Source organism: Anas acuta, chromosome 5 (genome assembly GCF_963932015.1).
Source record: "Anas acuta chromosome 5, bAnaAcu1.1, whole genome shotgun sequence".
NCBI lineage: Eukaryota > Metazoa > Chordata > Aves > Anseriformes > Anatidae > Anas > Anas acuta.
This window is the reverse complement of record NC_088983.1, coordinates 50,039,774-50,063,975: the sequence shown is the minus strand read 5'-3', so window position 1 is coordinate 50,063,975 and position 24,202 is coordinate 50,039,774. Positions and strand designations below refer to the sequence as shown.

The window sequence follows — 24,202 nt, the reverse complement described above, 5'->3', positions numbered from 1 at the left end:
CACTAGATGTCAAAGTATATATAATAGTGTTCCAAGTCAACCCAAAGCAGGAAAGAATTTGATAAAGGTTATGCTACTATAATTCATCCACGCAGAACAGCTTCTGCAGGGCAGGCTGCTTGTTGACTTCTGCTTTTGAGATGAACTTCCCTCTCACAGACCCACAGGAGCTTGTGGCTCTGGTGCTTATTGACCTTTGCTGAGGTCTTTTGGAGGCCAGGTGATACTGCTGAAGCAGAGATTACTATCTGATAATAGTAAATCTGTCTTTCTTTTTGGATTGCCAAGACACATGCCAATTTATGAATCTGAAGTAGTTGTTTGAACTACTGAACTGGAAAACCAAAGTTGTTTCCAGTTACAAATCCCAACACTGTCTCAGGTGGGAACGGTCACAATTTACCAACAAAGATACCAGAGGGAAGAGTGAGAGAATATGCACTGTTAAATACAACATGTTTTTTATTGTACATCAGATGCAATCATAAATCTATTAGCTCTAATCTACTTTTATTATCTGAGAGAAGCAGCACAGTGACAAGCTCTCAGCAGAGCCTGGATCATTAAACTTTACAATATATTTACAAATACCACTAAAGAGGTGATTCTCAAGAACATCATAACCAAGAAAGAAAAGACTCTTTGATGTGCCTGTGATGATTAATACTCCGCATGATGATGCAGATAACTCTAGTTAGGTTTCTTGTCATCGTCCAAGTCAAGGAGACCCCACTATTGTAGGAGTAACATTTACATTTGACTAAGGATTGTAACTCTACAGGGAATCTTGTTTGAAAGTGTTGATGTTCAAGCATCCATACTGTTAAATGAAGAAAATGGGAAATGACTGTTCTCCATGAAATCATGTAGTTTAAGAGAAAGCCTCAAAATTTTGCCCATCACTGTTCACCCCTTGCTTGCAGTGTACACAGAAGTGTATCAGTAACTAACAAAAAGCCTCAGCGATGAAAGAGAGATGTGAATTAAGCACAGGATTACTTGTCATTTTCTGTTAGTACACAAGACATGCTGACAGAAGTAATTCTCCAGGGTCATCAAGCCCCACTGAAAAGCTGGGGAAGCTTTTAGCCTCATTTTTAGAGGTCAGTAATAAGTTTTGTTTGAGAACATTTATAACAAGGTCAGTATTGTGAAAAGAAAAAGTCTGACATGACATACACCTTTATAAACATCATTGAATTATGTCTGATTGTCTCAATTTCATCTCACAAGGATATTATAGACTGTATAGTCACTAACACGTCTCTTACAGTAATTTTATTCACAGGCAGAAGCAAGCAGTAGTCCAAGTGCCAAACAGTGCATTTACTTTGCTTTTCCTCTGCCAGCTTTCCATGCCAGGACAAACCCTTTTGAACTCAGTGACAGGAAAGTAAATAAATGGAAATTGGTCCCTAACAAAGCCACTGTCATCCCTCCTAATAAACTGCAGACCTCTGTACTAACTTGCAAAAACAAGAGCTTTCCCCTGGCTGTTCAACAGCTGACTTTACACAGGGTTAAGCACAAAATGCTGTGAATGTTCATCAATTTCATGCCAGCTTTCATTCTAGTTTGTGTTTATGTAGCTTAGTAACTACTGGACCTCTCTTTGGTTTTAGCTCAGAGTCTGACATGAGCCCAAACTAAATAGCTCTACTTTGTCAGATATGCAAAATGCAAAAGTGGTATTTGCTGAGATCAGTAAATATCTCAAAATCAGCTGACCATGCCCTTTGAGGCCTAGAAGTTCAGTAATGAGACTACCAAAATTATCACTCACAGTTGGCTATTCTTTCCAATGTATAAGAGTATTTGAACATGAACACTACCTCTGAAGCATATTATGAAGCCAGTTCTTTGAGGATGGTTTTGGAGAAAGTGCACTGTTTTGTACTTATTACTCAAAGAAGGTCATTGAGATTGTCTTTCTTACCTGATACAACATACTGACCTAGTGGGGCTGTGCATTTCTAGCATCAGTGAAGATTTTATTCGTATGTGACTTCCTTTGTGAGAGTAAGAGACACTGGAAACCTTTTGTAGTCTTATGCTTCTCTTTCAAAATATTGTTCAAACTTGAAGCAGATGAAGGAATTCTTTAAAAAATAATCTCCAAGTGCTCTAAGTACCTTCTCAATGGTTAGAGTTAGCTGTTGTGAGCCTTCTTATTTTGAGAGGTTTCTTTCAGCCAGAACTAAATTCAGGTCAATTCTGTAAATAATTTTCAGAACAACTACAATAATACTTCTAGGGAATTTACTATCCACTGGTATTTGTCCAGTGCTACTTGCAAAGATCCCAGTTTGTGCTTATTACTAATTCCCAGTTTGTGCTTATTACTGAGAGCCTACCAAATTTAGTATAATGTTTTCACCGCTGGTACTGACAGCTCCTGCTGAAATCCAACAGGAATCGCTCAGTAGTTCACATTCAGCATTTCTGAAATCAGAGCTTTACTCTGGAAAAGCAAAGTGCTACACCTACACACTTCCTTTACCTAGTGATTGTTGCCTATGCAACATACACAGAATAGGCTTTCAGCAGCAGTGAATACTTTTTCCAGTGAATTATCACATTCATTTTATTAATGGAAAATTCTGCTAAAGAAACTTGTCCTTTCTGACCTCATGCAGAGTGTAATGTGCTAGTCCTACTTGGGTTAACGGAAATTCTTAAGCTTTGTCCTGTGTTTATTAATGCTAATGAAATTCAACAAATGGCTGTTTTCAGAGAAAGCAGTGAAAGCAGAGGAGAGGGTAATGGCAGTAATGAATCTGTAATTATTTGTAGAAATAGAGAGTTCTTACACAAGAAAGAATTCTTACGTAAAGACAATATTAACAGACGTGGCAAGAATACATGCAAAGTTTTTTTTTTTTTCAGAATTGTGTAAGGAAGAAAGGGGATTAAAAGAGGAATTAGCAAGAGCTGAAACATCTGCTATTCATGAGTTAAGAGCATTAAGAGAGTCAGTACATTATCGGTGCTACCACCAATCTTTAATGTAATGAATAGAAACTTTATCTCATTAAATATCAAGGAAGAGGCTTTCTATCTCTAGTTTAATCTGTATACTGTAATAATGCAGCTATTTTAACAAGATACATTAAAGAAGGAATTCAGTAAAAATTAAATTTTTAAATGTGAAATTAAAGTACAATACTGGCTGTGCTGAAATAGTAAGTAAAATAGGAAGATAAAAAGTATAAACTAGATAAAATAGAGATTTAAGCCTGCATTATTCTTTACTAGAAATACAAAGGTGTGTGTAGTAAATTGCAAAACCTGGGTAGTGAATAAAACCTGGTGGAATAAGATATCCAGTGAAGGCTTGAATCGTTTTTGGTCACCTCAGTATGCAACTGACCTGCTTTCTTCTCTGAAAGCTTCTCACCACCTCTCTTGTTCTGTTGATTCTATGAACTTTGATACCTATGTAGTTTGAACAATATAAGTAGGTAGCATAGTGCCGTGCCTCCACCTAATGCCTGCTATACCAATACATATAAAGACACTAACAAATGGGTCATTATACATACCACATAGATATTTGCAGTGATATTTCATGTCTATGCACAATTATTTTGCCACTGATATTCATATAAGATAGATCTGTCTGTGCACTCCTTTGTGTTGTGTGCAGTGCCATTGCATCTCTGTTCTTCAAGGGAATCTGCTGAGAAATACCAACATTTATTTTGCTCTGATTCAGAATGCTGAGTGATGGTTGTGTATTTTTTTAACCTGAGACATAAATTTTTTTGGGGAAAAAAGTGATTTCATCATGGTGTTGCATTCCAATATTTCATTTAGAATTTCACATTTAAATATATTTTTTGAATGTAAAATGAGCGTATACTTCAAACTACAGTATTTTAAATTGTTTCAAATACTTTTTGGAACATTAGTTACAAACTAGGAACCATATAAAGGTTGACATATTTGTTCAGGTTATTTAATTATACATGCAACTATTGAACTCAAAAGATCAGACAATGTAAAACTCTACGTGCTTGAAAAAATGTATAATGAAGCTGCTTTTCAACAATGCAACATTCATGAAGGAAAAAAATATTCTTCAAATTTTACAAATCTATTGCCACACCAAAGTGCTTCCCTTTTCTTTGGCCTAGAGAGAAAATCCTAAAATGTTCTGTGAAAACAATTCCTAGCCAATGTACAATGTTGCTTATTGTGTTGAAGAAAGCTATGATTATTAATCACTTATGTGTCCATGATGGTATCTCTGTATTACATTGTTAGGATCTAAAGCTGCGTCAGTTTCAACAAGATCTGGAGCTGGCACACAATTTGCAGTGCAGGGTTAATATTCCATCTATATATATTCTGACCTGAGCCTTCATAAACGTCAAGCTTTTTTTTTTCTTTAATGTAATCTCTCCATTGTTGTACCATTCATATGTGTCATGTCACTTTGACTCTCTTCTGGCTGAGAGAGCTAAAACGAGCTTCTGCTAAAGTTAGGTTAATGCCACTCCTGATCAGCCAGTGCTGTGAAATGATGCAAAACTAACACCTCTTCTTGGAAGCTGAGGTCACTGCCAAGAGCAATGAGATTTTTTTGTACCAAAAGCGAAACTGACACTTTTTTCCCACTTTTCAGTGTTTCCAGCTGGGAGTGAAAAGGGGTTTTCAGAAATGAAATAAACCACCTGCTTTCTCCAGTCATATACAAATAGTCCTTTCACTCAACTGGGATGCCAAATATATTTTGTGTGCTTTTAAGTAACCTGTACAGTAGGGAAAATTAGGAAAGAAGGTGAGCGGGACTGGTCACCATCTATCTTTTCTTTCCCCCATTGGAGCCTGACTATCTTTAGAAGTAATGGGTACTTTTGGTTTTATTCTACTTATCTGTATGAGAATGTGAACAAGAGATAATAATTTAAAGTAGGCAATGAATTTTCTAATTTTAAGTATTTTCTTATGTAGGAATACCTTCCATATCACCCTCTACACAATAATCTCAGAACAAACTTTAAAACTAGGCTGGGATTCCCACCTAGCAGATGGCTGAATATGCCATCTTTGCATATAATGCAACAGAAGCAGAAAAAAAAAGGTTATGGACCTACTGCAAAGGTATCTGTGACAGACAACAAATTTTCCTGCTGACTATCATGCATTTTCTTTGATGTATCTTGGACAGGTCATTTTCACCATGATTATTGCAGTATCACTCAGTATCTTTCCAAACTTCTTTTTGGAGTTTGGAAACAACCAGAGAAGAGTTTCTCCAAAGGATCTCTGGCAGGATTTATACTGCCTTATGTATGATGTGACTTTGTAAGTTTAATCAGTTCTGAAATAATACATCTCTTCTTCACTACCAGAAAATCAGTTATTTGATTTTGACTCTTTTAATCTTCCGGATAAAAACATTCTGACTGTTGCAGAAGGCAATTTGATATCCAAATAACTTTCAGGTCAGTGTTTGATGTAACACTAAAGGAAGCCATCAGCCAATATTTCCTCAGGAGGAAGACCGAAGTAACAAATATATTCCTCAAGCTTACTTCTCTGTAATAGCGTCTTTGAACCTGTAGTCTTAAACCCTGGTGTTCACTAGAGATAACTAAGGCAATGTCTGCATTAACAAGTAGTCTGGTACAACAGCAAGGATCTGCAGAGTGAAAGAATTGGAGCTGAGGACCTGACATGCACACTCAAGCAGAGGACAGGATCCTGGGAATTTATTCTGACCACCATTGCGCTTGTCTCTCAGACTGAAAACCCACTAGCAGCTGGTGCATATCTGTTTTCATCAAAAATAACCAAGCGCAGACTGCTATGCGATGCAAATCATAGCATGCAATGTGACGACAACTCTGAGATTGCCTTAAAAACCACATTTTTCACCCTAAAGCTATAATGTAGATACAACATAGCCAAAAAAAGCAGGTTGTTAAAATTCCCTGCATAGGGCCAAAACACAAGGTTACAAGCAAAGTTTAAAACTATTGCAGTAACAATATTATACTTTTTTCTGAAACAGTTACCATGGAAATACAACAGATGCAATATTTATGAAAACAGTGTATTTACACAAATCTTATGAAGTAATATCATACTTCCACCAACGTTTCTCTTCGTTGTGACTCTATTTCCAGTGTCTTCCAAGACTGAAGGGAGAACTTAAACGTAAATTTCAAACCTTGACTCTTTAATATAATTTTCTCTAGTCCCGCTGGCCTTTGTTTCCTATCTCTACATGGTTACATGTTCTGACACAGCTTTATCAGCAACAAGTCACTTGCACGGTGATAAGAGAACGTTGCACTGTTGCAGAACATACTTGTCCCTGAACTAAAGGGTAATGGTTAATGATTGCCTTCACTTTTAGGCTTCTCCTTAAATTTCCATTTGGTTCAACATCCTTTTAAGTGGAATCAGGCTAGTGAAGTGGGTAACCTTGGGCAGCTAGCCAAAAGGAAGAAAGCTAAAGCAGATGATGGGAACATGGATGTTCATTTACCCTTGTTAATATGCCAGTGATTTCAGCCTACTTCCTAGAAGGCTTTTCAGGGCACATATAAGGTATTTCTAATTTTCACATCATCACAGTAAAAAAAAAAATAAAAAATGAAGAAAGTCTGAAGGCTCAGGCTCTCATTAAGGCCACAGGCACTGAAGGCTCAGGCTCTCATTAAGGCCACAGGCACTTCACCTTGTTCTGGAAGCATAAAGGCAAAGCAGGTTTCATCTACCTCCTCTTTCACATCTTTCTATTCTGCCACAGTAATGTGAAATTGTTTTAAATTCACAAAGACCTGGCCTGGACTTTTAAAGATATGTAAAGATTAAAAGAGGGTAACATTTTATGAAGTGTTTAGAATTAGAGAAGAAAAAAAAGAGAGAGAGAGAGGTAAACTATCCTTGTATTAGGCTGAAAAGTGATGAATATAGATCTATCAGTGGGGATAACTCCAAAGACTTAAACTTCAAGAGCTGATATGCATCATCTAAGCCTGACTGTGATATGTACTCCATGCAGCAGTATCCCCTTAAATCAGTGCACCATTGGGCAGGTGCAAGAGTTATGAACATTCCTTGTATATGTAAATATATATACTTATATATACACACACATATATACTTATATATGATTGTGCATATGTGTGCCTAAATACATATATATAAAATATACCCTATTCTTGCATCAGACATAATGACAGTTCTCCTGACAATATGTTTGAAGACTAATGAAACACGTCAGCTCCTTATCGGCATATGTTTATCACAGCTGATCAATCAAGAAATAGAGACATGGATTGCTCTAAATGGGGCAAGAAATACCGCAGCCCTCTGAACAACAATCTCAAGAAACCATTATTGTACCTCAGTGCTGGCCTATATATATACTAATTCTTTCACAACAGATTGTCAGATTTTGTACTCAGTGCAGAAGTGTGGATTTCCTCAGTTAAAGAAAACCTTTTTTTTTTTTTTTTCCATTTACTGAGATCTCTAAAGCTCCTCTTAAGTGCTGTTCATTATCTTGGTTTCCTAGTAGAATTAACATATATAGGTGTATAAGAAATGTAATTTGGATGCTGGTACAAAAGATTAGAGAATTACCTATCACAATGGAAAAGGCTAAAATATAAAATCCCTTGAAGCAAAAGAGCTCACACTTCCTTCCTTTTGATATTTCTTTTTCTTTTTTCCATTTCATTTATTTATCGAAGTGTTGAATTCCTATTAGTCTTTTAAATATTTTGCAGCCAGCCGTAGGAAAACATCTGAAGTAAGCTAACACAGATGAGACTGGCTTTTTCTGCTCCATAATTATCCACTGACCTGATTTCTAAAAATAATACCACTTCACCTTAGAACATTTGTCAAACAAATTGTCTTGTGCTAGTGCTAGCAACTGCAGTTCTAGCCTATGCAAGCTGGAAGATACATGTTAGCGTTTAAATCTTATAACAATGGTCTAGAGTTATACAGGCTCATAAAATAGTCAGCATTTGGACAATTATATGAAAAAGTAGAAAGGCAATCTGATTGCAGTAGGTTCTGATTCCTTGAGAGGGAACATTTTGATGTTCTTGTGGCTGCACATACTGCAACAGGAGCAGGTAGCACTGTGAAATGAGTCTAAAGATAGCCGCCAGGCTGAGCCTGTGCTGTATCCATGCTGAAGACTGAACAGACTTCAGAGGCAACTAAATGCGCCTATGTACATGCTTCATTTATATAATTGTGAGTGATTCCAGTGTATTATTTGGGTATTACATTGGCACTGTAACAGACTATCTGTAAATTGTATACAAGAAATTCAATGCATGGAGAAGTCAAAAGCAACTATGCATTAGATCTTCTGGGACAAGAGAGGATGTCGTTGAAGGATTTACCTCAAATATCATTTCCTCAACTGTGATTGGCAAATCCTCAGAAGTGGTTGGGTGTCATTTATGGAGTGATGAGAAAATAACAAAGATAAATCAAAAAAAGAAGCTCTAATGAATATGTGATGCTCAGCTGCATCAGTTCATGGCAGTTTTCAGGTAAGCGACAGAGCCTGCTAAAACAAATCAGAGTAATTACAGCACCATAAAATTTTCGGTGCACTCCACGTGTTCTTCACAGAGGGTGATTGAGGAGAAGTTTTCATTCATTCATTTTTGTTTGATTTAAGTAGCTACTTGATGGCACAAGGGTGTCGCAATGCAGCAGTTTTCATTTTTTTTGAAAGAGAATTACGTCAATTTTTCTGTTGACCTTTTTGTAGTTTTTCAGTAACGTACCTTCTGAGTAATTCATCAATTTCCTTTGAAAGGATCACAACTTAAGATCGTTATTATTGAAATCTCATACTACTAAAATACAGTGGGTAGAAGTTTCTGTTGATGGCACTGAATGAGTTATCAAAGTGGTAATGTCATTTCTGTACTTCCAGAACACGAACTCTTTTTGTGTGGTAGACAGAGACTGCTGACAGTGCCCAGAAACAGCTATCATCTCATGCTTGTGCCCATTAATAACTGACAGAAGAGTCTTTTAGAATTCAGATAGAGGGAAAGTCAAATACTAGCCCTGAAATCAGCGTTATCCTGACAGTTTTGTGTCTGATCCAGAGCTGGAAGAACCCTATGAGCAAGTTTCATTCAAGACTAGCACTTTTATGTATAACTTCTCAACAAAAAGGGGAACAACTGTCCTCTTTTAGCACGACTTCTACTGGAGGCTTCCCATTAGGAAGGTGTGACAATGTACAGAGGCAGGATTAGGCTCTTCTCCTGAAGGATTCTGTCACAGCACTGTGAACAACTTCCACAGTGAATATAGAAAGACCTGCAAATTGCCATTAACTGTGTTGTACCCATACCTGCACATATGAAATGGCCTCTTTTCTGCCAGATCACTTTATTCTCAGCTACTTTTTACCACCACAAAATGTCTTAGCTTAAAAAAGGAATACACACATCAAGTGAAAGATGTATCATTACAATGGCAAAAACAAATAAAAAGCCCTTGATATGTAATGTACACAGTGCAAATTATAATGTTTCATCTATTAAACAAAAACAAAAAACAAACAAAAAAAAACAACCTAGCTTTTCATTGTTTTGAAGTGAAAAGCAACTGAAAGTTGCCTAGCTGAAAAAAAATAGTAAAAACACCTCCTGCCCATCTGCAAATCTATTCCACAACGTTGTTGGGAGCTGCCAATTTAAAGGAATAAGCTTGTTGAAAGAAAATATGATATCCATGTAGCAAGGCTGGGTGTTAAACAGACTTATTTTATGTTAAGTTGGTTCATTTTGAGAGGCTGCTGAGACTGATTGTCAGAAGGAGGCGAGTTTTTTAAATAGGTTCAAATGGTACCTAATTGAATAGAGCTATGGAAAAAGTCCAGAGTGCTCCTTCCAACTCTAATCTCTATAATTTCAGTAGTGAATGTTTACGTAGCATTTTGAACATATAAAGTGCTTTTCATGAAGAATTGTTGTTTACTTAGCGTATATAGTATAATAGTGGAGTGTTCAAAGCAGATGCAATTAAGTAAGTTAAAATGTTTTAAAAACGAAACACACACAAAAAAGAGAAGACAGTAAGTTTCTCTCTCAAAAGAAGAAATGGCAATTATAATTGTTATAAGAAAAGAACAGTGAGCTATTAGGTCTTATAATGACTCTAACCGAAGAAGATATTTTTTATTATTTTTTTTTTATTTTAGAAATGAGCAATACGGTTTTTGAAAAAAAGTAGCATATGGGTCGTTCTTCTATATATATCTTTCTTCTGCATGAAAATGTTGCAAATAGCATATCTACTTTCCTTCTTTTTACCCATCTTTCTGTTATTATTTGTTATGCTGCTGAAATAAACTCCATTAACTTATGTATGTCATCTTCTTCTGTCTGTCAGGTAGACCTTAGATATTCTGTAGTCTATAAGAAACAATACTAGCCACCTGCTGCAGTGGAATTTCAATAGGTGCAATGTTAGGATGTGAGTGACAGTACTGGTAAATATTTACATTTCAGTAAACACCATGGAATTTAATCATGAGCTGGAATGCATTTCTATTAGCTAACCTAGCCAAACATTTAAACTACTTTTCTTTTGAGCAGTTGGAAACAGCATAGTTGGAAATATGAATTTGTGTATTGTTTAAAATGTTTTTCTCCAACAACAACAAAAAACAAACAAACAGGAAAGTAGGGGGAGAGGCATTGCTAAAATTTCAAAGTCTTTTTGCCTGCTTTTTGATTTTTTTTTAATTTATTTTTTGTCCTTTGTGGCACTAGGAAAATGAGGTGATAGTAACGAGTAAAGGGCTTTGTTTGCTGAACCAATAATGTGATGACATTCTTCTTTGTCTCAGTACTTCTGAGCATCTTATAATCAATTTTCAATCTCAAAACAGAAATTCTCTTCTGTAAAGTAGTGAAAATAAATAGAGAAAAAATTGGTGCTCTTCAAAAGAATAAAAGTGTTATTAACTACTGTGTCCTCTTGAACAAATTCTGATGAGGATACTTACTTATGCTTTATACTAAATTCTCCTTGAAACTCCAACTGGGTGTAATAATCTTCTTCACTTCCTCTCCAAATGTGCTCGCTGATGCAAGTCGTAGGAGGTATTAAACATCTGCCATCTTCCACCCAGTTCCAAATACTCTTTAGTGTTTCAGGAGTACAGATACAGCTGAGTTATGGCTGTTAGATTTTTGTTTTTATTTTTTTCACAAATGTAACAGAGGTGACAGGTCTCAAGGAAACTTTCCAGTGGATTAGTTTGTTTGGTCTTCTTCAGCAGGGTGCAGGGAGACTTTGCAAGCAGAGTATACCAAACTTAAAGATACCAAGCAATTATTTATTGCTCACGTCTTCTGCTACAATACCTGAAAAGTCTTTGCTGGCCAGGCAGCCCCAGTCAAGTGGGGAAGGACTGGCCTCTGAAGCTCTCGTGAATTTGCTCCTCCGTGTTATTGAGATGTAATTTCCAGCACCTTGTCGACATAGGTGATGTTGATAACTTGATGTGATGACCCAATAACACAGCCCCAGTCAGACTCTCATTTTTTTCTCCAATAGATATTTATACCTTCCCATGATGGAGTTTTCCCTTTACCTGCTTGATACAATGATTTTATCCTAATGGCCCTGTCTCTGTCTAATTTCTAATCTATGAACTTCCTCACAGCTACTCCTCAGCAATCAGAGTGAAAGCTATGCATCTGTGCAGCATCAGAGCTGGGCCTTTGGTCCTTGGTGCACAGGAAGCTGGAAGCAGGCAGAGGGAAGGGTATCCATGGATCAGAGAGAGAAAATAATCAGAAATAATGGTCTGATTTAATTTCCCTATACAAGAAAGCTAAGTGAAAATCTTAGGCTCCTGGTGGTGATTTAATGAATACAGGGAAACGTATTATTGCTGATCTAGGGAGTATATATGTATATTTTTTTGCATTATTAAATGCCTTTTACGCTTAAATTAAAAGATACTTCGAGAGCGGTCCCAGTTTAGTTATTACAGAGTTCATTTGGAAGATATAAATGGATTATTCTAGTTAGAATCAGGTGATCCTTGCCAAGCTCTGTGCTTGGTTTCTCACTGATGTCATTACATGACACTGGTATTACTATGCACTAGCAACAGCTTCACTTGCAGCCTACCTCCAGGCACAGAGCGTTAAGCTTCAAATCACACTTAAAAGTGAGACAAACTCAGAAGCATGGCTCATCTGAAAGCAAAGGACTCCGTTCCCTGGTGAACCGAAAACAAAGTTCAGTGTTTTATGCTCTTAAAACAGAAGTCGTTACTGAGAAGCAACAGAAAGGCATGCGTGCAGCAAGGCTCAGGCTGCACACTGCTTCTGTGCATAGAGATCTCCACTGGAGAGCAAGTCCTGCATGTGCTACATGGAGGTTTAGCTTCGTCTATGTCATGTTGCACTGCGTTTTGGCACTGCATATATACTTAATTTTCCTCAACATAATTGAATTGCTCTTGCTGTGCTCTGTTGAAGAGGGTAACACAAAGAGATGACAAGCCTGGAGGGAATATCTATTTCAAATGACCCAAAGTGCATAACTGACACTGGGCACAATCAGTTATTCTCTCAAGAGTTACATGGGTAGTCACGGCTCTTCATCTACCAGCTTTGTTCTAACATGAACTTGTATTGGGCTACTGGCAAAGAAGAAACCTGTATGCAGGATTCCAGACTTTGTATTTTCAGTGCTCTTGACACAGGAAAATAAGCGATTGTCCCCAGAGTCAGTTGAAGAACTTTCACTTAAATAAGAAGAAATAAGAACAGATTTCTAAAGCTTCATTTTTAAAAAATGTGTTGTAGCAAATAATTTAATATCCCTGTATTCATATGTTCCTTTTTTTTTTTTTCTTTTTTTTTTTTCCACTAAGTTAATTATGCTATTTACTTGGTTCGTAGTCTTGCAAACTTTTCTGGCACTGCAGAAATAATTTTTCTCATCATTTCTTACATTCAGCTGTACCTCCTTCCTTCAGTATTCTGTTCTTAGGCAGAGGGGAAAGTGTTAGGATTCAAAGGCCCTTGGCTTAGTCTTGGTTCAGTCTGTGCAGTTTTCTCCCCCAACCTGAATTCACACATTGTTTAGTTCTGTCTGCAACACAGAGTGCCTCTGGAGTTTCCCTATGAGAAAGATGTTAACTGTAATTTCTAGCTCTTTCTTTGCTGAGCTGGAAGCTTTTAGGTGAGTGACTGTTTTGTCCTATAACTTTTTTATGAGAAAAAAGGACATGGTACAGACAACCTCAGGGTTCTGACAGTGAAGTTAGCAGTAGTCTATAGGCTAAACTCTATGTCATACCCAATTTTTTAAGGTAATTTCCCTTTTTAAGATGAAAAGCACAAACTTTAAAAGTGCTTGTTGTGAATATACTAGTTTATCAGCTATAGAATTGATAGATAAGATATAGGCATGTTACTGTAAATGTGTAGCTATTCATATACAAAGACTAAGAAGCAAAGACTCCTACAGCTACATAAAAATGCATGATATTCTCAAGTTTCTCTGCATCTACATATCTTTCTTAATAGTTTAGGCAAAGGTCTGAGACCTGCATGTGAGTAGGGCTAGTAGTGCATATGGACTGCAAATTTTCTGTATCACACAGAGAAGATTGGGGCATGGAGCTAGACAAGAAATTCTGATTCATTATTACAGTCCTTGGAAACTGCAGGCAACAGTGGAACTGCTGATTGCAAACAGAAGTAGCTCCTTCGTAAAACTAATTACATTTTTTTTTCCTCGTTTTCTCTTGTTTAAAGGCTTTTTTTTTCCAGAACATCATTCCCTTAATGGTTAGAAACTTACTTCCAGTATCTACCTTATTTATTCATAGTCTATTTATACTCATTTATTCTTTTGCCAAAATTGTCCTTAAGTTTTAATAGCTTTTCCCTTTCCCTGGTGTTTATTCCCTTGATGAACTGATAGAGAACAATAAACACCACTCTCTTTCCAGACTATACAGGCCAAACATTTTTAGTATCCTAAGTTAGACTCTCCAATTACCTGTTTATCTTTGTAGTGTTCTTTTGAGGGTGTCCTTTTCCAAACTAATCTTTCTTGAATGACATATCAGCTTGAATATCAGAACGTAGGAGTTCCAAAAGCTCTCACTTGCAGCACACAGTATTTATTTACATTAAAGGATGAAAGTTGCCATCTTCAGTGGCAATGTTGCAGGTTTCAAGTAAACCAATCCTCAAATGTTTTGAGAAGTGGGAATCAGTCTTAAAAATAAGGCAGGAGTTAGAAGACTGTTTCTGCTCACTCATTTAAATCTCAATCATATCTATTAGCTTATTTTTAATAATAGATATTTGTTAAGGTATTTGAGACAATTGAATCTCTTGGTTAAGTGGCTTTGCAGTTGAAGCATGCAGTTTTTACTACATTTAACTTCCTAATTCAATAAAAGATGACACCTTGTTTGTTAAACAAGCAGACCCCTAAAAGACATCTACTACTTTGCAACTGAAATGTGGTTTTAAAGCAACCAACCCATCTTTTATAGCTGAATAATAAAGACTTCAACTGTTGTTACACAGACAGAAAATAAAGACTTTAACAGTTGTTTAACAGGTCTTTCTGCGTCTCCTCTGATTATTGATGCTAAATGCACGGAAGTCTTCAAAAAGCCCTGATTACAGCATTCATCTATTAATTTCTTAGTTCAGCTTTATATAAATACAATGCTTTATCAGTAGAGGGGATCAATGTACAGAGATCTGAGTGCAAATGATATACCCTGTATCAGTCTGAAATCAGATGGTTAATTATCATATTCTGGAATAAGACAGACAATTCAAAGAACAAACAGTTTTGTTTTTGACAAGTCTACAGAGTTAACGTTAGTGTCAGAGTTTTGATATTCTGCACAGTTATTCTCCACACGGTGGAGAATCTACCTTGCAAAGGCAAAACATCATTTCAGTGCAGCAGCAGCACAGACAATTTGATAATTTTAGCCACATAATGAAATTTTTTAAGTTCTCTAGTCAGTTTTCACAAATATATTGTCTTACAATGATCCTTATTTGAGCAAAAACATTATGCTATGAACTTCTGGTTTTTTTTTTTTGTTTTGTTTTGTTTTGTTTTTTTTTCCCGCTTATTCAGTTTGTAAATATAAAAAACACCTACCACAAAAGAGTTCTAAGCACAAGACATGCCAACGCCTTTCATTTCCACATCTTGAGAGCTGACACACAACTATTCAAGACTGGCAAATATGGACAGAATATAAATGGAAAAAAAGGCTTTTAAATCATTTTTTATTTTTATTTTCATATTTTCTATTATTCTTTTATCAAGAAATAATGTGCATCACGCAAATTGAATCTGTTTTTCATCAATATATTTATATAGTTTAATCATTGACACCTCCTATTCAGCTTTGAAAGTGGAGGTTACCTGAAGACATTTCTTCTGAATAGAGACTCCTCTGGTTTGGAGGGATGGGAAATCCAGTTGTTTCATCCTTTTCACATTATATATATATATATATATAATATATTGATATATATTGATATATATATATATACATATATCAATACATGAAGTTTTTAAAATCAGAAACAGACAACTTTCACAATATATTCTACCCTTCTCAGCAGCATCCTCACTAGTTTTCACTTAGTTCTCTTTAAAAAAAAAAAAAAATATATATATATATATAAACACCATTAAAATCTTAAAACTCGTGTTACAAATTTTATTCCTAACCCTGTTTGGCTTTTACCAAAAACAGCATATGGGCTGTCATATCAATCGACTTCATTCTCCATAAATACATACAGCTGTATGTATACTTACTAACTTTTCCTTTTTCTTTTTAAGAGACAGAAACCAGATGAGTTGTGAAGACTCTGGGGAACTTTTCATAGAGCTAAAGACAGAATATGCCCTTAAAGCACTTCGAAGAAGTGTTAATTACTTTATGGCTTTTTAGAAGCTGTGTCAAATACACCCACTAGCAATCTCACAGTGACGAAATCGATACAGTTCATGAAAAGTCTCCCTTTATTTTCATTTTACATGTTAAATGAATAAGACCCTCAGGCAGATAAATACTGAAACAGTGCAGTTCATTTGCCATAGCTGAAACTGTTGACCCTTGAAAGATGGAGGAAAAGCAGGGGATTTTCAAGGTCTTGCTGTAACTTTCCAAAGCAAGGCAAAACACATCTGATAAACTGTGTCTTCAAGGCAGACATTCTTGTACTGTAGATACTGAACAGCTCTGTGAACATGTGTGTAATTAGCATTTGCTGTAAATCAGAGCAAGACAAAAAATTAGTAACAACAATTCAAGTAAATTTAAAAAAATAAAATATCAATCTAGGAAAAAAAAAAAAAGATAAGGACTATGTGGCAGATCCCTATTAGTAATACCACCAGGCATTGATACACCATGATAGCAAAACATAAATAAATAAAAACATAACAAAAATAACTACTAAAACAATTTAAAAAATAAATTCAACATGTTGAAACAGCAGAAGCTTAAACAATGTGGAAGAAAAACTTTCTGAAACAATATATTTAAAATCTGAGCTAACTGAGCTATTCCATATTGGATGGCCACAATCCCAGATCTAGCCCAAGTCCAACGTCTCTTTCCAACCTTCCAGGAGAGGCAAGCTAAGAGGGTGGTATAAGCCAGAGGACATATTTTAAGCCTTCCCTTGATCCTGCTGCCTCCTTTTCTGCTTCTGGGAGGCAGTAACAGCAGCCGTGTTAGTTGCCTGGGCACCACCCATTGCTCTCACATCAATTCCCCATCTCTTCCCAAGAAAAGACAGTGAGTTACATGGAGTGGTATACAGGCTTGAACCTCATTTATGTGTTGCCAGTAGACTTTGGATGGAGAAACTAAATACAAGAAAGTCTACAAGACATGCCTTGCTATTGCAGAGAGTACAAAAAGACCCATGCAAGAAAAATGAAAACTTGCAGATTTAGAAATAGGAAAAACACATTCACCTGGAGAACGTGAGAACCAACTTGTTACAGGAACATTTTCTGATATCTGTGAATATAATTTCTTTTTTGAATTCAGGACTAATTGTGTATTTCTTTTTTTCAACTTCGTATATAACCAGGTATATTCTTAAGGTAATAGCTAGGGAAATTTGGTGAAATTCCACGTAAACTTTTTGAGCTATATGTGACAGCCTAAAAGAAAATGTTTGTAATACATTTCTAGTAGGTGTGATACCCTCTCATAATAGTATATGGAAAAAAACATCTATATCTACAACTTAAAACTAAAAGCCATACAAATGATATTTTGTTCAAATCATTGTAAAGAAAAGATTACTATGTTCATACATTCTCTCCCTAGAGTTCAACAGGAGGGGCCAGGCTAAATGCAATCCTTGGTTTACCTAGCAATAAGGAATGAACATTACTAACATTTGTTTTTGTGAATATTCATAGACTTTATTTGTACTTTTACTGTCTTCAGCATATGCAAGATAGGTTTTTATGTCCTATCTCTGCATCATATAGAGGCAAAGGGAGAGGAAAAGAGTGTTTACAGGGAAATTTTGTCTGGAATTTTAAGAGAGATTTTATGAGCAATCTTGTTACCAAATGCATTTTTGCTATTGGCATTACCTAAGATTATTACATTAATTGCATCCTAAGGCAAGTAATCCAGAGAAAAATAGAAATGGATTTGACAGTGAATAACAAAACTTGCACATGAAACTGAGAAATTGAAATTGTTTAATAGATCATAGAATTTCCTGCCCAACAAACTTACGCATTTTCATAATTTGGGAGTTTTAACCCACAGATTCACCTCTATTTCACCCAGGAGAATTTACTGTGTTTTCATTAAGGCTTAGAATCAGGATTTATTAAAGAAATTACAATGTGGAGAAGAGATGCCAATCTGTGAACTGGCAGCAAGCTAGCTGTCAGAAACCTACCCCACAAAGAGACTTGGCGAGTTTCTGTCACCATTATGCAAAGAAAGGCCTACCTAAAGCTCAGAAATGAAATCACCATTGTGACCCAGGCTGGAATTGGTCGCCTGGATCTCTGAGGAGGCAATAACAGGCTGCTCAGCTGTGTTTCAATGCCTACCTTGACATACAAACCCATGTACCAGCTTACATTTTTGGAATCTAAACAGCACACCATTCTGGCCCCTTGACAATAATGAGTAAAAAGAAAGAAAATCCACACCAGCTGTCCAGTTGCTACCATACAATGCTCACAGAGACAATCTGCAAATCTAACATGGCTTGTGGGATTGAAAAATGCCACTATGTTGTTACATTTGGATGGTTATGCTCCCTTCAACCAGATCATAGAATATCTGAGTTGGAATGGACCTACAAGGATCATCCAACTCCTGCAGATACCATTAGATTTGAGTTCAGTGGGTGTTTTTTCCATGTTTGCCCAATCTGTTACTGGAAAGAAACTCCAGTTCTGCGACAAAGTGACATATGGCCTCCTGCATGATCAGGAAGATGGAATATTTTTTTTCAAACATAAAAAAAAAAAAAAAAAAAAGGCAGAACAGGGAGCTTTGCAGGGGTTTAACAGGGAAAAAATGAGAAATTTCATATTATTGAATCTAACGATCTCTTATGGCCTTTGATATGCTGAGATGGCCTTTGGGGAGTAAATGATGATTGTTGGATTGCAGCCCAAACCTAAGAAAAAAAATCATTAATAAAAATATACTAGTCCATGTTCTTTCATCAATAGATATGTCTTATTGAATATCCTGACATTATTTATGCAACTACTGAGGATTTTAGTAATCTGAGTTGGTTATGGCTAACTAAGTGTAACTATTCGTTAAAGTCTGCCTCCTCATCATCCTACTAACTCTTTATTTTTCATCTTACGTATACGTAAATTAAACTTACAAGAACTTGTGCATCTGAAAGCAAATAAAAAATGTGAAATGTTATACAGCATATAAAATGCAAAGTCAGACTTTCTAGGAGTTTGAAATATTAGTCAAATATACATATAATGGTTTCAAAGTATATGCATTTACAAAACAAAAAGCTTCTGGGTATGCCAACTTCTGAAAGAATGAAATAAAATATACATCAGTTTAGTATTAGAAATGCTGCACATGATAGTATCTAATATCCATGGGCGGTGTTAAGATATGTTCTTCATATCTATGTTTAAAATTTAGATAGTAGATAAGCCAGTTTGATAGAGATCTCAATATATGTTTTCTTTTATTTCCCACTTATGCTTTAAGGATCTTCATATTTTGTGAAAATTAAATGGTTCTGCTGTATTGTACACATGCACTAGCCTTCAACCTATTATCCTCATATCTAGTTTACCATAGTATAAATTCACGGCTGAATATAATTTGACAAAATTTGTAATTTTCTTACAAGACATATATCTATATCAGAGTACAAATGTTGTATTTTTGGGAAGCAAAAGGGGATTTTGTTCTTGTCTCCTGGTGGCTGTATCATGTGGTGGATGTGAAGATTATTCTTGGAGCCACTGAGAGGACCAAAAACTTATTTGTAGAAACACCAAGGGAGTAACATCACTAGAAATATGAAATAGGGTTTCATTAATGTTAACAAACAGCCAAGAATAAACTTACAGATTTTTAAATCCCAGAAGATCATCTTGATCCAAAAGCCAACCATTATGACAAGTGTTCAATAGAAATCAACATACTGAAAAATCCCTTAAGGTCATCTACAACAACCTTTATCCATTTTGGGAAGTGTTAAATGTTCCTTCAGGTTTTAACTGCACTGATGCCTTATGTGTGGACATGCCTTCCTACTTCATCAATCACATAGATTCCAGTGACAAAAGTCATTTCAGAAAAAAACATATCCAGAGAATGGAGAGCACATTATCACGTGCACCTGAATATAGAAATGGTGACATGTTTTTTGGTGATGTTTTTACAAATCTTATAAAAGTCTATGAAACTTGTCAGGATGATGCTCGCAATTTTTGACAAATGTCTTAGTCTGCTTAATGGAGCAGACTTTTACTGGTGAATTGTTGACCTCCATTTATCAAAAAGATAAGATCAGGAAATCTTTGGTACAAATACTCTTACAAAACTTAATTATAGTTCCCAAGCTTAATTGTATGAATTTTTCAAAATGTAGGGTGTTGGTTTTTTTGTTTTTTTGTTTTTTTTTTTTGGAGTGAAAGCAATTGTACTGTATTACAGAATTAGATCTATGATATTTTGTAATGGTCTGAAATCAACTGGATTCAACCCTTCTGATAAAACATGCTGTGATACAACTACAGAGTGTTCCTTTGTGCAACTGTTCAGCTTGCTCCTTCACTGGCTAGCTGACCTTCATCCCAAAACCATTGTTCATGACCTCATTTTTGCAGTGGTAATGAGTCAGATATTAACTTGGATTTCTAGTTTAATCAGCAAATCTCTTGATAAAATAGGCAGTTGAAACAAGCAGCACATCTCTATTGATATATAAATTACACATAGCAGTAGCTGCCTGCCCTTGCTTGGGATGAACATCAAGGCAAGTATGTTTCCAGCAGTGGTTCTCCTCTAACTCCTTATAAGACCATATAATGGATATAGTGAACACTGAGGGTTTCTGTTGATCTATGGGGAAAAAAAAAAAAAAAAAGAGCAATATTGTTAAAAGTCCAAGTTTAGTCATTCCCGGATGGGATGCCAGGAAAGGATTGTCCTTGCCAGTCTCTCAGCTTGGTAGGTTACATGGCACTAGCCACCACAGGGCCTTGTCTTGGCCCAGGCCCACAGACACTAACTTTATTGTCTCTGTTAAGCCTTCACTTTGATTGTAGTTGATGTCATCTTCCACATCCAATAGAAAGAACGTGGCTATAATGAATATAAACATCACACCAATATTTTTTTTTCTCTTTTTTCCCCATTATTACCTAGAAAAATATGTCACTCTCAAAAAGGATCAAATAAATCCAGGTATTTGCTCCCAGATGTTAAGACATACACTAAATTACCAAAGCCAGTATCTTTTTTTCTCTTCAGAATATCTCTCAAGAGTATCATTAAAGAGCAAACCATAAATTGTGCAGCAAAAGTAGTGATGTCATTTCTAGTGAAATGAGACATGCATAGTCGTAATTGTCACACCTATCAACCATTTTGATATGTGCCACTGTGTCTAAAGAAATGGACTTTGTTTAGACTTTAAAAGGATTGGTGACTTGTTCCTAACATTTTAAATTCTCAGCTACCTGTAGACCTTGATTCTGCGTGTAATATGTGGTCTTATTCAGGAAAGCAGTTTGTTAAGGATTTCCTGAATTGGAGCTGAAAGACTTCTAATCCTTTGAATAGTTTCACTGACTTAGGAGAACTTTTCAATGTACTGAGTTCACAAAAAAATGTTTTTTTTCAATTTCACATTTCTAAGTATTTTCTTCATTTAACATTTGCTGCAATGAAAATGAAGGAATATTCCATAAAATTACAGAAAGTGAACTTAATAAGAATAAATGCAACATACAGCTCTTCTCATAAGAGATTTGATAGAGTTTGTAATTTAGATTCTTCAAGACAGTCACTATAAACCAGAAATATGTAGTATTGTATCCAAAACATCCTGTGTATTACTACATTCATAGAATCGTAGCATGTCTCGGGTTGGAAGGGACCTTAAAGATCATGTAGTTCCAACACCCCTTCCATGGGCAGGGATGCCGCCCACTAAATCAGGTTGCCCAAGGTCTCATCAAACCTGGTCTTCAACATCTCCAGGGATGGGGCATCCACAACTTCTCTAGACAACCTGTTCCAGTGCCTCACAACCCTCTGAGCGAAGAAGTTTCTCCTAACATCTAATCTAAATCTCCCTTCTTTTAATTTAAAACCATTACCCCTTGTCCTATAGTTATCTGCCTGAGCAAAAAGTCACTCTCAATCTTTTTTATAAGCCCCCATCCTTTATAAGTACTGAAAAGCTGCAATAAGGTGACCCTGGAGCCTTCTCTTCAGGCTGAACAACCCCAGCTCACTCTGCCTTTCTTTACAGGAGAGGTGCTCCAGCCCCTTGATCATCTTCCTAACCTCCTCTGGGCCCACTCTAACAGGTCCTCATCCTTCTTTTGGATGGGGGGCCCCAGACCTGGATGCAGCACTGCAAGTGGGGCTTCACAAGGGCAGAGCAGAGGGACACAGTCAACTCCCTTGACCTGGTCACAACTCTTGGTACAACCCAGGACGCAGTTGGCCTTCTGGGCTGCAAGCAGACACCGTTGGGTCATGTTGAACTTTTTGTCCACCAGAACACCCAGATCCTTCTCTGCAGGGCTGCTCTCAAAGAGCCTGTGCTCATGTTTGGGATTGCCCCAAGCCAGCTGCAGCACCTTGCACTTAGGCTTGTTGAAAAAAAGAGCATAAAGTTTTTAAAAACTCATTTTATTTGGAATCAAAAGAAATTTTGTACAGTTTAAAGTATAATTTAAGGAATATAGGAATTTATGGTAACACAAAATTTATTTTTTATATTAACATTTTTTAAAGTTGCTCAAATTTATTATGTATTCTATGCTATAATTAAAAACCTTAAGGAACCATTTTTCAGTGGGAACAAGATGAGATTTTAATACTTGTTCTAAGTCAGGTATTTTTCAAAGTAAGATATTTCAGTACTGTCAAACTTATTTCTTGTCTCTTCTTCAGAAAACAAAGATGTAGTAGCAGCTTTACTATATGCAAAGACGGATTTCCATCTTTCTGTTTTACTTTTTTTATCAGTAGTTCCATCCTCAATTTCCTTGCAACATGATGAGAATGTGAGAAGTTATATTAGTTTTGAAATTTTCAATGATAAAAGCTTATCTGTAAAACTCCTGTTCTTTGATTTGTGCACAGAGTATATGGCTTTTTACCCCATATTTTGATATAATTTTTTTTCTCAGGTGTGTATTTCACAGTGCAGTATCTTACATTATTCTATATCATTCTGAAATATCATATGTTCAAAACAGGCAATGAATCATTCATATTAATGTACTAGTATAACTTGAACATCTTGCACATCTTTGAATTTAAGCAGGTCTACTTCGCTCATGCTGCTTAGCTGCTGGTGTAGCACATTTTCATATGACAGGAATGACACCAAAGACCCAGACAAGAAGGTGCGTGGGCACTGGCATGGCTAGAGGTTCTGTGGTTGTGCCCTGATTTTAAGTAAACTGGAATTTCTGAGTTCCAGTAAGACATAGGCAATTGGCAAAAAAATGCAGTACAAATCTAACCTCTTAACCTTGCTTCCTATCTATCAAAAAATAAAATTTATGTGTTCCAAATGCAAATAATTTTTCCCACTATGATAATTATTTCTTCACAATTAAGAAAAATATATGTACATCTGATTTGCCTGTTATTCTAAATTTGTCATTTTTAACCTCTTCCTACCCACCTCTTATTAGGTCTTCTTTAATTAATACTATTACAAGGTTTTGTTTGTTTGTTTGTTTATCTGTTTGCTTCTGAATTCCTGTGATAAATACTGTAGAGGTTCCACATGAAAAGCAGTATGAATTTTCTAGGCAGGAAACAGTCAGTGTTATAAATGATGCATACAAATTACAGATAATTTCATACAAGTCAGCATTCTTCTTATCCAGAACTTTGAACTAACCTAAACATTCTAAACAAAGTATACATAATGTCTATAAAAATGCACAGTACACACGCTCCCTGCTCCAAAAACTTGGTACATTCACATAGGCGCTGTGCAAAGATGCCCAAGCTGCAGCAAGCAAATTTCACGTCCATTTGTTATCACAGGCTGTTTGCAGATAGTAACCGTGTTCATTGTGCAAATTGCAGCCAAATTTCTCTGCAGCTCATTTAATTACGGGGAAGGCAGAGGTGGACCAGCATCCATGTGGAACAGTGCCCTCTCCTGTTCAGCCAGTCTGTGGTTCACCCTGAAAGATTGCTTCCTTTGCAAATAAACAGGTACTTCATGCGAGCACTCAGATATGTAAAGCTCAGTCACTCAGGCCTTCAGCAGAAGAATACATAAAAATACTTAAAACTAGCTTTTTCACCAAGTAGAGATCATCTGTAGGTTTCTTGTAGTAGCATTCATTATAGATACCATAAAGTGTAGACACAGTTTTTTATCCATTGTCTAGCACAGAGACTGGGTCATGATTTTTAGCATGT

At 36.1% G+C, this 24,202-nt stretch overlaps 1 protein-coding gene across 4 annotated transcripts in view; it reads left to right on the top strand.

Annotated features, from left to right (window-relative positions):
• Window positions 1-24,202, top strand: part of RAG2 (recombination activating 2) — a 486,146-nt gene that overhangs the window by 71,841 nt on the left and 390,103 nt on the right. The window contains exon 3 of one of the 4 annotated variants that reach the window (XR_011097265.1): window positions 22,056-22,872. The exons of the other annotated variants lie outside the window; for them this stretch is intronic. The gene's annotated coding sequence lies outside the window, so the exon portion shown is untranslated. Of the gene's footprint in view, window positions 1-22,055; window positions 22,873-24,202 lie in introns of those variants that run through there. 4 annotated transcript variants of the gene reach the window in all.